At 42.2% G+C, this 10,937-nt stretch overlaps 1 protein-coding gene across 5 annotated transcripts in view; it reads left to right on the top strand.

Moving 5' to 3' along the window:
* The first annotated feature begins 2,323 nt into the window (after nucleotides 1-2,323).
* Nucleotides 2,324-10,937, top strand: part of TMEM94 (transmembrane protein 94) — a 34,297-nt gene continuing 25,683 nt past the window's right edge. For all 5 annotated transcript variants that reach the window (XM_031469075.2, XM_064495533.1, XM_064495532.1 and 2 more), the window contains exon 1: nucleotides 2,324-2,482. The gene's annotated coding sequence lies outside the window, so the exon portion shown is untranslated. The remainder of the gene's footprint in view (nucleotides 2,483-10,937) is intronic.

The raw sequence follows: 10,937 nt of genomic DNA, 5'->3' as shown, positions 1-10,937 counted from the left end.
TATCGGTCCTACCTTTTCCCTATTATTCTGATCCTGTGCAATAAGCTGGCAACCTAACAGGAACAGAGTCCTCCTTATCAGGCAGGAGGAGAGAAAGAGACCTTGGATGCTAATGAATTATTAATATTATTTTCCTGTCAAATATGTAAAACAATGTGGTAAGTGAAATGACACATTCATCTTCAGGGAATTATGAGAAAACAGAGCAGGGACAAGCCAACCTGATCTTAAAGGATGGCAGGGAGTTAGGAAGAAAGGAGAAAGGCATTTCAGGCACAGCAAACAGCATAAGCTAAGCCTAGAGATGGGAAATAGGCTGGGGTCAGGGAAAGGACTGACGATACAGATGGGGAAAGGCAGAGGAGTATCTCATCCTTGGAGGAATGATGAAAGGGAAATAGAAGTAGATGAAGTGGATGAGACAGCTCCACTGGCAGGACTTGGTCTTCTCATCAAGGTCATTTTGCTATGGAGAGACAGAGGATGCTCCAGAAAAATGAAGACAGTTTGGTACAGTTGACTGCAGTTGCTAGGCAACCAACAAGACATCGCCGTAGGGACCCCAGAGACACAAAAAAGGCTAGCCAGGGTGAATTTAGAGAGGGTGCATTGGTATGTTTTGAACCAAGTGATTTGATTTACTTCTTCAGCAAAGTTTTATGGCTGGGGCGATTATCAGAAGGGATGGTCAGAGTGTGAAGAATTGTAGCACAGTCCCTGAAACTGGTAGGCACTTGGTTCAAATTTGTTGAGTGATATTCATAAAACCTCACAGAACAGAGAAACAAGTATGGCCAGAGGGGATGGAGTACAAAGTGGGGCAGGGCAGGATGACTGTGTTACATTTGTTAACCAAATGTCGCCATGTAAACCTTCTGGGATGAAGTGAAAAGATGTAAGATATAGGCAATTGATTAGTTCAATTCAGCAAATATTTGCTGGGGACCAGGCTCTGAGTAAGGTACTGTGGGGGCTACCAAGATAAACCAGCTATCTTCAGGGAGCTTGAGGCCTTACAAAAATAATTCTGTGCAAGCATACTTTTGTAAAGGCGGCAATGGAGACACAAAGAAAAAGCACAGTACTACAGAGAGAGTTTCAATGACTAAAAGTTAGGGAAGGTTTTTAGGCAGGTAGTATTTGAGGTAGACTTTTAGGATGGTTGTGTATTTGAACATTGGCTTTATTGGTAGGAGGGAACCTTCAAAGCATAGGGGATCTTTTGGGCAAAGGAGCAGAGGTGGGAGGATTCCCGAGGAATTTAGGGGATGGTGGTAAATCCATGTAGCTGCAAGAGCAGTTTAGCTTCTGGGGAGTTAAGCCTGGAAATGTATGTCTGAGTCAACTTATGAGGGGCTTTGAATGTCAGGGAGAGAGATTTGGACTCTGTCTATTTGCTAAGATAAACTGCAAAAGATTTTTGTAAGCAGGAAAGTGACCTGATTTTACCAGTTTTAGACAACAGCTAAAATAGTTCAAACATACAAGATTAAGAACTGAAATGGAACCTTCTTGTCCAGCTGAGAAGAGAGATTTTAATTACATAATTAAATTCATTAATAGGGAGAAGTGTCTCTTGCTTCCCAGGGCCAGCCATGACTCTCTTCCAATTTTATAAACAGACCAAAAAAAAAAAAAAAAAAAAAAAAAAAAAACCAAAAAAAACAAAAAACAACAACAAAAAAAACCCAAGTCTCCAGACTTAGATCCCTGGGAAAATAGAAGTAAATACTGACACAGACTTGCTTTGTTTTCCCAAGAGAGGTCTCCCAGGCGATTTCTCTAATTATCTAGGGGAAAAAAAATTTAACTTGTTTTTCCCTTTAGAGTTCAGCCGAGCTGGGGGGAAAACTGCAGTATTGCCTTAGATTCTCCAGCTTTGCTTTAGACGCAGTATTGGTCCCTGAGGGACTCCCTCTAAGGTGTCTGAGCAAGGTGTCTCTAGGCATTTGTTCCCAGCAACAAGGAAAGAGCTTAGGAGTAGGAGACACAGGCGCTCTGCAAAGGGCTTATTTTAAAAAGAAAGAAAGACGAGGGGTGGTAGGGTCCTGTCTATTTTTTTAGGATAATTCCGTAGTAAAACTAATCGAGGTAAAAGCCGTGCCCTCTCCTCTGGCCAGGACTTCAGGATCAGAAGACGCCTGGGTTCGACGCTCAAGGATGGACAGTGGTTGCGCGCTCTCCCGCCGGCATCACTGCACTTAATTCCGCCAGGCTCCCAGAGGGGCGGTTGCAGCTACAGCCTAGCGTGCCCCCCAGCCAATAAGAAGCCAGAAAGTCCCGCCTGTCTCGGATTTTGACCAATCGTCGCCCAGGACTTTAGCTTGCTAGCCGGCGCCTTCGTTGTCAGAGAAGGGAGGCAAATCCCCTTGGAGTTGCCAGTAACGGACGTGGCTGCGGCCCCTGGAGGAGGGGACGTGAAGTGAGGAGGGGGCAGGGAGGGGAGAGGACCCGGGCGAGGAAGACTGGTCCCTGGGCCCCGGTAAGTACGGGAAGGCCGGTGGCCCGAAGCAAGGGGAGCAAAGGGGTGTGGGGTTCGGCCTTCCGTGTCCTCGATATTCTAGGGCGAGGCGAGGGGAGTCTGGGGTCTGCACCCAGGGAATGGCCTTGGGGGATCCCTTCGGTGGGGCAGTCAAGGGACTGACTCTTGCCTTCAGGTCTTGGCCATTTCCTTTCCCCAGGTGCTCACACTTGCCTTCGGCCCTGGCTTGGCCCCTTAGGGGTCCCGCGTCAGAAATCGAAGCCTCCCGCCAACAAAGGCTTCCTGCTGCAGGTTTGCTCTTGCTGGGCCCTGGCCCAGAGGGCTACCAACACTGCTGTTCAGTGCCTTTATAGGTCTCTGGGAGTCCCCGTACCCGTCCCAATTCAGACGGTTGTCTCCCCTGCGTGCGCTCTCATCCGCCGCCGGGGCCCTGGTGCTGACCACCTGCCCTATGTCCAGGTGAATGGAGCCAGAGGGGCTTCTCAAACCTGAGAGACGACGTTGCAGTTTGGAGATGCCCTGCCTTCCCCCACCCCACTTCCGCCTTTCTAGAATGTTTAAAGACTCCTTAGAAGCAACCAGAGGGACATTACTGCCACCCCATAACCTGATCTCTGTGCAGTGCTCTCATTCCTCTGTTGCACACTGCTGAAGTCCAGTTCCTACAGTCCCTCGTGGGAGCCCCTGCCCGGTGCCAGATACGAGGGAAACCCGGCTCTTTCATTGGTGTGTAACCACGGGCTGCACTTTGGCACGTTCATTGATTTGGTCACGTGCTGCTTCATCCCACCCTCTTTTTGTGTATGTGGCTCTTAGGGGAAAAAGGAGGGAGCTCTGCATTGAATCCGTTTTCCTTCTAGTATGTGATTTTTGTGCCTTGGGGAATATGATAGTTTTCTTTTGCTTAATCAAGACACTTGCCTCAGCTGTAGTGACATAGTTCAGTTAAGCCTAGGTACTCGGATAAGATGGAAGTCAGGAGGGAGTTTTAACGTTTTATTTTACAGATGGGGAGACTTACTGTTGGGAGAGGCAGAGAGACAGGTCCAAGTTCACCAAGGGCCAGGACTGGAACTCTAAAGTCCAGATTCTTGAGTTCTTTATGCACTAGAGCTGGTTGGTTTCTAGGTGTGATCAAGTGAGGAAATCAAGTTCCCTGACTTCGCTGAGCCTCTTGCAGCGGGGCTGTGAGCATTAAATGAGATGGTATAGATGGGATCCCTTGCACGGGGTCTAGCACCTACTAGGTTCTTAATCCATTTTTTTGCAGTCATTAGTTTTAAGTAACCAACAAGTAGTTCACTGGCTGATTTCTTGTATTAACATTTATTGAGGTCTCTCTTTATATTTGTGTGTGTAAATTATTGCAGTGATTCACAGGGGAGGCTGGGAGGGGCGGAGTCAGAGCAAGGTAGCTCTTCCCCTGTTTTGAGGAACCATTATAGTGTCATTAGAGGTGTTTAATGAGAGTGTGATTGTGTACACATGGAAGCAGAAAAATGTTGAGAACCTTAAGAAGAAATACTATGGTGGTATGTCTTTATGGTACTCTTGGCAAAATAAAGAGCTGATCTTATGTATTCCAATTAGATAGTTGTAATTTAATTTTGGGGGGGCAGACCATTAGGTTTATTTATTTTTGTTTATTTATTTTTTAATGGAGGTACTGCGGATTTAACCCAGGACCTCGTGCATTCTAAGCATGCGCTCCTCTACTGCTGAGTGATACCCTCCACTCCAGATAGTTTTAATTTTTAAAAAGTGGCACAAGTAAGGTTTATTATCTAAAGAGTCCAGTAAAAGTGATCCATAGAATAAAACAATTTGAAAACCACTGTAGAGATCAGAAGACATCAGAACGTAGACTGTAATTGAGCCTAGAATTGGAGATAGCATGTTCACGTAAAATCCGCAAATACTCCGCAAAGGCTTATTTCAGCTGCCATGTTAGCTTTAAATTCCTTGCTCACTGGTTTGTGTCAGAATGACAAGTAGGGAAACCGGTGGAGACCATGGGGAAGTGCAGTGACTAGGGAGGTGGAGTACAAACCATCCCCTGGACAATCAGCCACCAAATAATTGAGAGTTAACTGCCCTTGAACCTCCACCCCACCCCCACTCCCACCCCTTGTTGGTGGTGACCCGACATCAGAAGATTAGTCTGGGAGAGCCAGGGCTGGGCGGTGAGATGGAAGAAAACAGAAAGCCCTTCACATTTCTATTTTGAGAAGTTGCTAGGGAGTGCCAGCTCCAAGTGTTGAGAATCAGCCTTTTGGAAAGCTTAACTCCTGCAGAACTAACGAGAAACCAAGGTTGCTGTCCAGGGGTTCCTCCCACTGCTCTTTCCCTCTTGTTGGGCTTGCGAAACAATTTCTATAGGGAGAGGGAGGAGCACCATCGGAAAGATTACCTCCACCCAAGGCTTGACTGAGCCTCACCTGGTGAGTCAAGTTGGAGCTCTGACAACTGCCTTTCCCGGAACCATTCCTGGTCTTCAAATGAGAAGGTTCCAGGTCATGGTTGGCACTTCTCCACTGGTCAGCTGTTAATACTTTTTTGTCTGGTTATTGTGTCAGTGTTGCTTTCACAAGAGCGTCTTTCTTTATGTAAAAGATAGATTCCTTTAAAAATACTGTTTAGACTGAGATTTCTGAGCAGGCCTAGGTATGTTTACAGTACACAGGTGAACTAAAGGCTAAGCTGTGGCTGCAGCAGGAATCTTTTTCTTCCAAACGGACCAGCCAGCCAGAAGGTGTGGTTTGGTGACCAGGAGTTTGTGTAATAATAAGGTTTGCCTGTGGCTACCGAGACAGTAGTAAACAGGGTCACGTGGCAGGGCTCGTAGGCTTAGGGCCAGATTTAGACCTGGCATGATGCCTGCCTGCAGAGGCCTAGAGAGTGGGGCAGAGAGGGGTGCCCAAAGGAAGGAAACCCTTCCAGGGCTCACATGGGCCTTTGGGAAACCAGAAAGAGTATGTGAACCCAGTTTTCTTAATTTCAGAATTTTCTTGAAAAAGCGATTCCTGACAGCAGTCTTCCTTAGTAGGGAGGTGAACAGAACAATATTGAGAAACACTTGGGAAAAAGTATATACTGGAGAGAGACTCAAAGGTGTACTTTTTTTCTTTTCTTTTTAGTTTTTTTGGCTGGGGATAATTAGGTTTAGTTATTTATTTATTTTTAGAGTAGGTCCTGGGGATTGAACCCCAGGACATCCTGCATGTTAAGCATGCACTCTGCCACTTGACCTATACCCTCCCCTCAAAGGTGTATTTAAAAGTGCATAAATAAACAACAAAGTCTTACTGTATAGCACAGGGAACTATATCCAATAACTTGTAATAACCTATAATAAAAAAGAATATGAGAAAGAATATATATGTATATAAATGTATAACTGAATCACTATGCAATATACCAGAAACTAACACATTGTAAATCAACTGTACTTCAACTGAGAAAAAAAAAAAGGGCATAAACATCCCTAAAGTTGACATGGAGTGCACTGAGGGAATATTGCTTAGTAATTTCAGCCAGAGCCAATTGCAGAATCAGAAGTTGCTGAATTATTTTTTATTGTGGTAAAACATACATAACACAAAACTCACCATTTTAACCAGTTATGTAGCATTAAGTATGTTCACGTTGCTATACAACCATCATCACCATCCATCTCCAGAACTTTTTCATTTTCCTAAACTGAAACTCTGTCTCCATTAGACACTAATTCCCCATTCCCTCCTCCTCCAGTCGCTGGCAACTACCGTTCTGCTTTCTGTCTCTAGGAGTTTGACCACTCTAGGAACCTCAGATAAGAGGAATCATACAATATTTGTCATTTTGTGACTGGTTATTTCTCTTAGTGTAAGGTTTTCAAAGTTCATCGATGTTGTGGCATGTGTCGGAATTTTCTTCCTTTTTAAAGTTGAATAAAACTCCGTTGTATGCATATACCATATTTCATTTATCCATTCATCTGTCATTCATCTGTCGATGGACACTTGGGTTGCTTCGACCTTTGCTGTTGTGAATAATTCTGATATGAGTATGAGTATACAAATATCTATTTGAGTCCCTGTTTTCAGTTCTTCTGGGTATATATCTAGAAATGAGAGGTTGCTGATTTTTTATTTAAATGGATTGAACCCAGGACCTTGTGCATGCTCTACCACTGAGCTGTACCCACCCCCAGTGAAGTTGCTGAATTTTTAAGATACATTCACATGGTTTGAAAATCAAAAGGAACAAAAGTATATACGGTGAAAATTCTCCTTCCCACTCCTATCCTTAGCTACTCAGTTCCAGTTTATTAATACCTTCTTTTGTAGGTAGTGCTTTTGGTATTGCATCTAAGAAATCCAACCCAAAGTTACAAAGATTATCTCCTGTTATTTCTTGTAGAAATTATGTAGTTTTACTTTTTCATTTAGGTCTATGATCCATTTTTTAGTTAATTCTTGTGTATGGTGCAAGCTATATTTCTGAGTTCTTTTTTAGTTTTTCGTCTGAACGTTCAATTATTCCAGCACAGTTTGTTGAAATACTGTCTTTTCTCCGCTGCACTGCCTTTGTACCTTTCTTGAAAATCAATTGACCACATATGTCTGGGTCTATTTCTAGACTCTGTTACCAGGCCAATACCACACTGCATTGATTACTGTAGCTTTATAAGCCTTGAAGTCAGGTAGTGAAACTCTTCCTCCTTTATTTGCTTAGGGTAGTCTAATTTGAACATCTCTTCTTGTGAGTGGAGTTGAGCATCTTTTCAATATGTAGATGCTACTGGATTTCTTGATTTCATGGTCTCTCTGGGTTAGAAGAGACCATAAAAAATCATCTCTTTCTTATTTGCTACCTGCTGTATTTATTATCTCCATAATTTCCCACCTCCTCCACCCTTTAGTGATGGGGAGCTCGTTCCCTCTCAGGGTAGCCTCTTCCATTTTTCATACAGTTTTAATTATGTAAAAGATACTGCTCATAGTCAGTACCAATCTGCCTCCCTATAGCTCCTTTCCCCTAATTTAGTCCCTGTTTTTGGAGCCTCTCAGAGTAAACCTGGCCGTTCTTCCACCTGGCAGCCACCATGCCCTTTCCAGCCCTGCTCTAACCTTATGTGTTTTTGGTGCTCTGGCTACATGTCTTCGGTTTCCTCTAGCATTTCTCATGTGATAGTTTCTCCAACCTGGTTGCTGGTCTCTGGAATCCTTCCAGTTTTGTCAGTGCCCTGCTTAAAGTAGGTGATGCATGAATTAACAAAGTATTTCAGAGATGTTCTGAAATGCGCAGGAATCAGTCTCACCCCTCTATTTTTGGGGACATGGCATGTCTCTTAATGCAGCCTAAATATGAATGAACTTTGGGTGGCCATGTCATTTATATTGAAACTATATTTAACTAAGCCATTGGTAGTAGTTTTATATGATAGTTTTTGAACCCAAGTGCAGGAGTTAATACTGAATCTCTTACAGTTAAATTGAGTCATTTCTGGCCCATCATTTCTGCCTGTTGAGATCTTCTTGGAGCTTGACTTTGCTCCCCTTTCCAGGTTTATGCTAACCAAGAATGTGATTAGCATACCATCTGTTTCCTCTCTCAAGTCATTGATAAATATATTGACTAGGGTGCCACCAAGCATAGAACCCTGAGCCTTGCTATTGAAAACCTCCCTCCAGCTGAACACCAATCCACCAGTTAATACACTTTGGGCACAGCTGTTCAGCTGAACACAAGTCCGCCAAATTGTGTTTTTGGTGTGTTGGATGTGGCTAGAGTGCCAGCACAGCTAATGAAGATTGTGTCGGAAGAGATAAGAAGGACAGCCAGTTTCTCAGCCTGCCCTCAACCTGAACCCTGGGCATCCACTTAGCTCTTTTTGATGCAGGTTCTGAGCTTGGCAGCAGGAAGCATCACTCCTTCGTTCTCATTACCACCTTTTTTTAGATACTTGTCAGGGTAAACCAGGGTTATTGTAACTTTCTTCTAACTCTTCTACCTGTGATTTCTTTTCCTTTACCCTCTGATCCATTCTCTACCTTGTTAAAATACTGGGACCTACTCAGAAACCTTCAGTGACTCCTCGGGGTCTCTTTGTTTCAAGGGCCCCTGCATTACGGCCCCTGATTCCCTGTCCTATGTGGTCCTTCAGTGATTTCTTCACTCTTGCCTACTCAGGTGAGACCAGTCTTACCAAACAGTCAGATCACCATCTTTCAGAAAGGCTCCTGCGTTTCTTCCTTGGTGCCTTGGATGGGATTTCTGGCTCTTGCTTGGGTAGCTCTTCCTCTTTTTACTCCCAAGCCCCTGTTTGTAATTCTCATTTAGTATTTCAGTGCTGTCTTGAATTTTAGTTATCTTTTTTCATAATAGCCTGGACCACAATATTATAAATCCCTCTAGGGAAGACTGTATCTTATGCATCTTTGAAAACAGGCCCATTCCTTATACTTATTAAATGTCTACAACTGTAACACACTGTAGGAACTTGATAAATGTTTGCTTCATTGTCCCTTCTCTTGTATATCTGCCAAACCTTGTATGTTGTGGCATTTTAGAGGTTGGTTGAGTTGATTTAGTTGGAGCTCAGATTCTACCCTAATTCTGTTTTATTAATTTTTTTTCCTTACCCTACCTTAAAAAATCAACTCTATGATTTTGGAATAGAGGCAACTCTTTCCACATAATGAAATGCACCTATTTAAGTACATTGTTTAAGGGATTTTGACAAGCATTTGCATCCCTGTAACTACCGCCCACAATCAAGATATTAAACAAACGCTCCCTGTGCCCTATGTAGTCATTTCCTTCCCCTCCTCACCCCCAGGCAGCCCCTGACCTCTTTGCTGCCACTATTGATTAGTTTTGCGTGGTCTAAATTTTATGTAAATGGAATCAGAGAGAGAGTAGGTACTCTTTTCTGTGTGGTTCTTTCACTCATCAAATGTTTTTGAGATTCAGCCACATTGTTGTGTGTATCAGGACTTCATCTGTTTTGTTACTGGATAGAATTCCACTGAATGGGTTTACCACAATGCATTCATCCATTCACCTGTGAGTGGACATTTGGATTCTTTCCAGTTTTTCGCTATTTTGAATAAAACTGTTATGAACATTTTTTATGCAATTCTTTTTGAGGACATGTTTTCATTACTGGATCATACAGTAAGTGTACATAGTTGACCCTCCAGCTGCATGGATACACTTATATGTGGATTTCTTTCACTAAATATGTACCAGAGTGCTACACGATCCATGGTTGGTTGAATCCACGGATACAGAACTGTAGATATGGAGGGCCAACTGTTATATGTGGATTTTCCACTGCACTCAGGGGTCAGGGGTAGGGATGTTGGGAGTCAATGCTTCTAACCTCCGCTTTGTTCAAGAGTCACCCGTACTTTATTAGAAACTGCCAAAATCTTTTCTTAGTGGTTATACCTTGTTATATTCTGACCAGCGATTTATGAGTTCATATCCTCCCCAACACTAGGTACTGTCAGTCTTTTTCATTTTGGTCATTCTAATGGGTGTATATTAATATTAATACTGGTAAATATAAATATGTTAATATGAAAATTAAGTATCAAAATATTTTAATATTGAGTGTTCCAATCCATGAACATGGTATAGCTCACAGTTTATTTAGGTCGTCTTCATTTTTCTCAGCAGTATATAGGTCTTATGTGTATTTTTGTTCAAATCATCCCTAAGTATTTCATGCTTTTTTGTACTGTAAGTGACATTTACACATTTTTATTTTCCTATATTTCATTATAGCATATAGAAATTTATATTTGCCTTTTGTATTTTGACCTTATATCATGCAACCTTGCACATTTATTTGTTCTAACGCCTTATTTGTAGATTCCTTAGGATTTTCTACATATATGATCTAGTCTTCTACAAATACAGTTTTACTTATTTCTTTACAATCTTTATGCCTTTCACTTCTTTTCCTTCTCCTTACTTTTGAGTTCTCATTTTGATCTAGGTGGCTCTTTGTTCATATTTCTTGTTTGCTAGTGATAGTAATGGTAACTATTTATTAAGACTTACAATGTGCCAAATACTGTGCTAGACCCTCTGCATATCATATATGTTTTTTATTTTATTTTTTATTGAAGTCTAGTCAGTTGCAGCATGTCAATCTCTGGTGTACACCATAATGTCCCAGTCATACATATATTTACATATATTCATTTTCATATTCTTTTTCATTAAAGGTTATTACAAAATATTGAATATAGTTCCCTGCACTATACAGAAGAAATTTGTTTTTTATCTATTTTTATATATAGTAGTTAATATTTGCAAATCTCGAACTCCCAAATTTATCCCTCCCCCCGCTTCCCCCCGGTAACTGTAAGATTGTTTACTATGTCTGTGGGTCTGTTTCTATTTTATAAATGAGTTGTATATCATATTTTACAAAATTCTTGTTGTATATCTGTGGAAT

Source organism: Camelus dromedarius, chromosome 16 (genome assembly GCF_036321535.1).
Source record: "Camelus dromedarius isolate mCamDro1 chromosome 16, mCamDro1.pat, whole genome shotgun sequence".
Taxonomy (NCBI): Eukaryota; Metazoa; Chordata; class Mammalia; order Artiodactyla; family Camelidae; genus Camelus; species Camelus dromedarius.
This window is presented reverse-complemented; position numbering and strand designations above follow the sequence as displayed.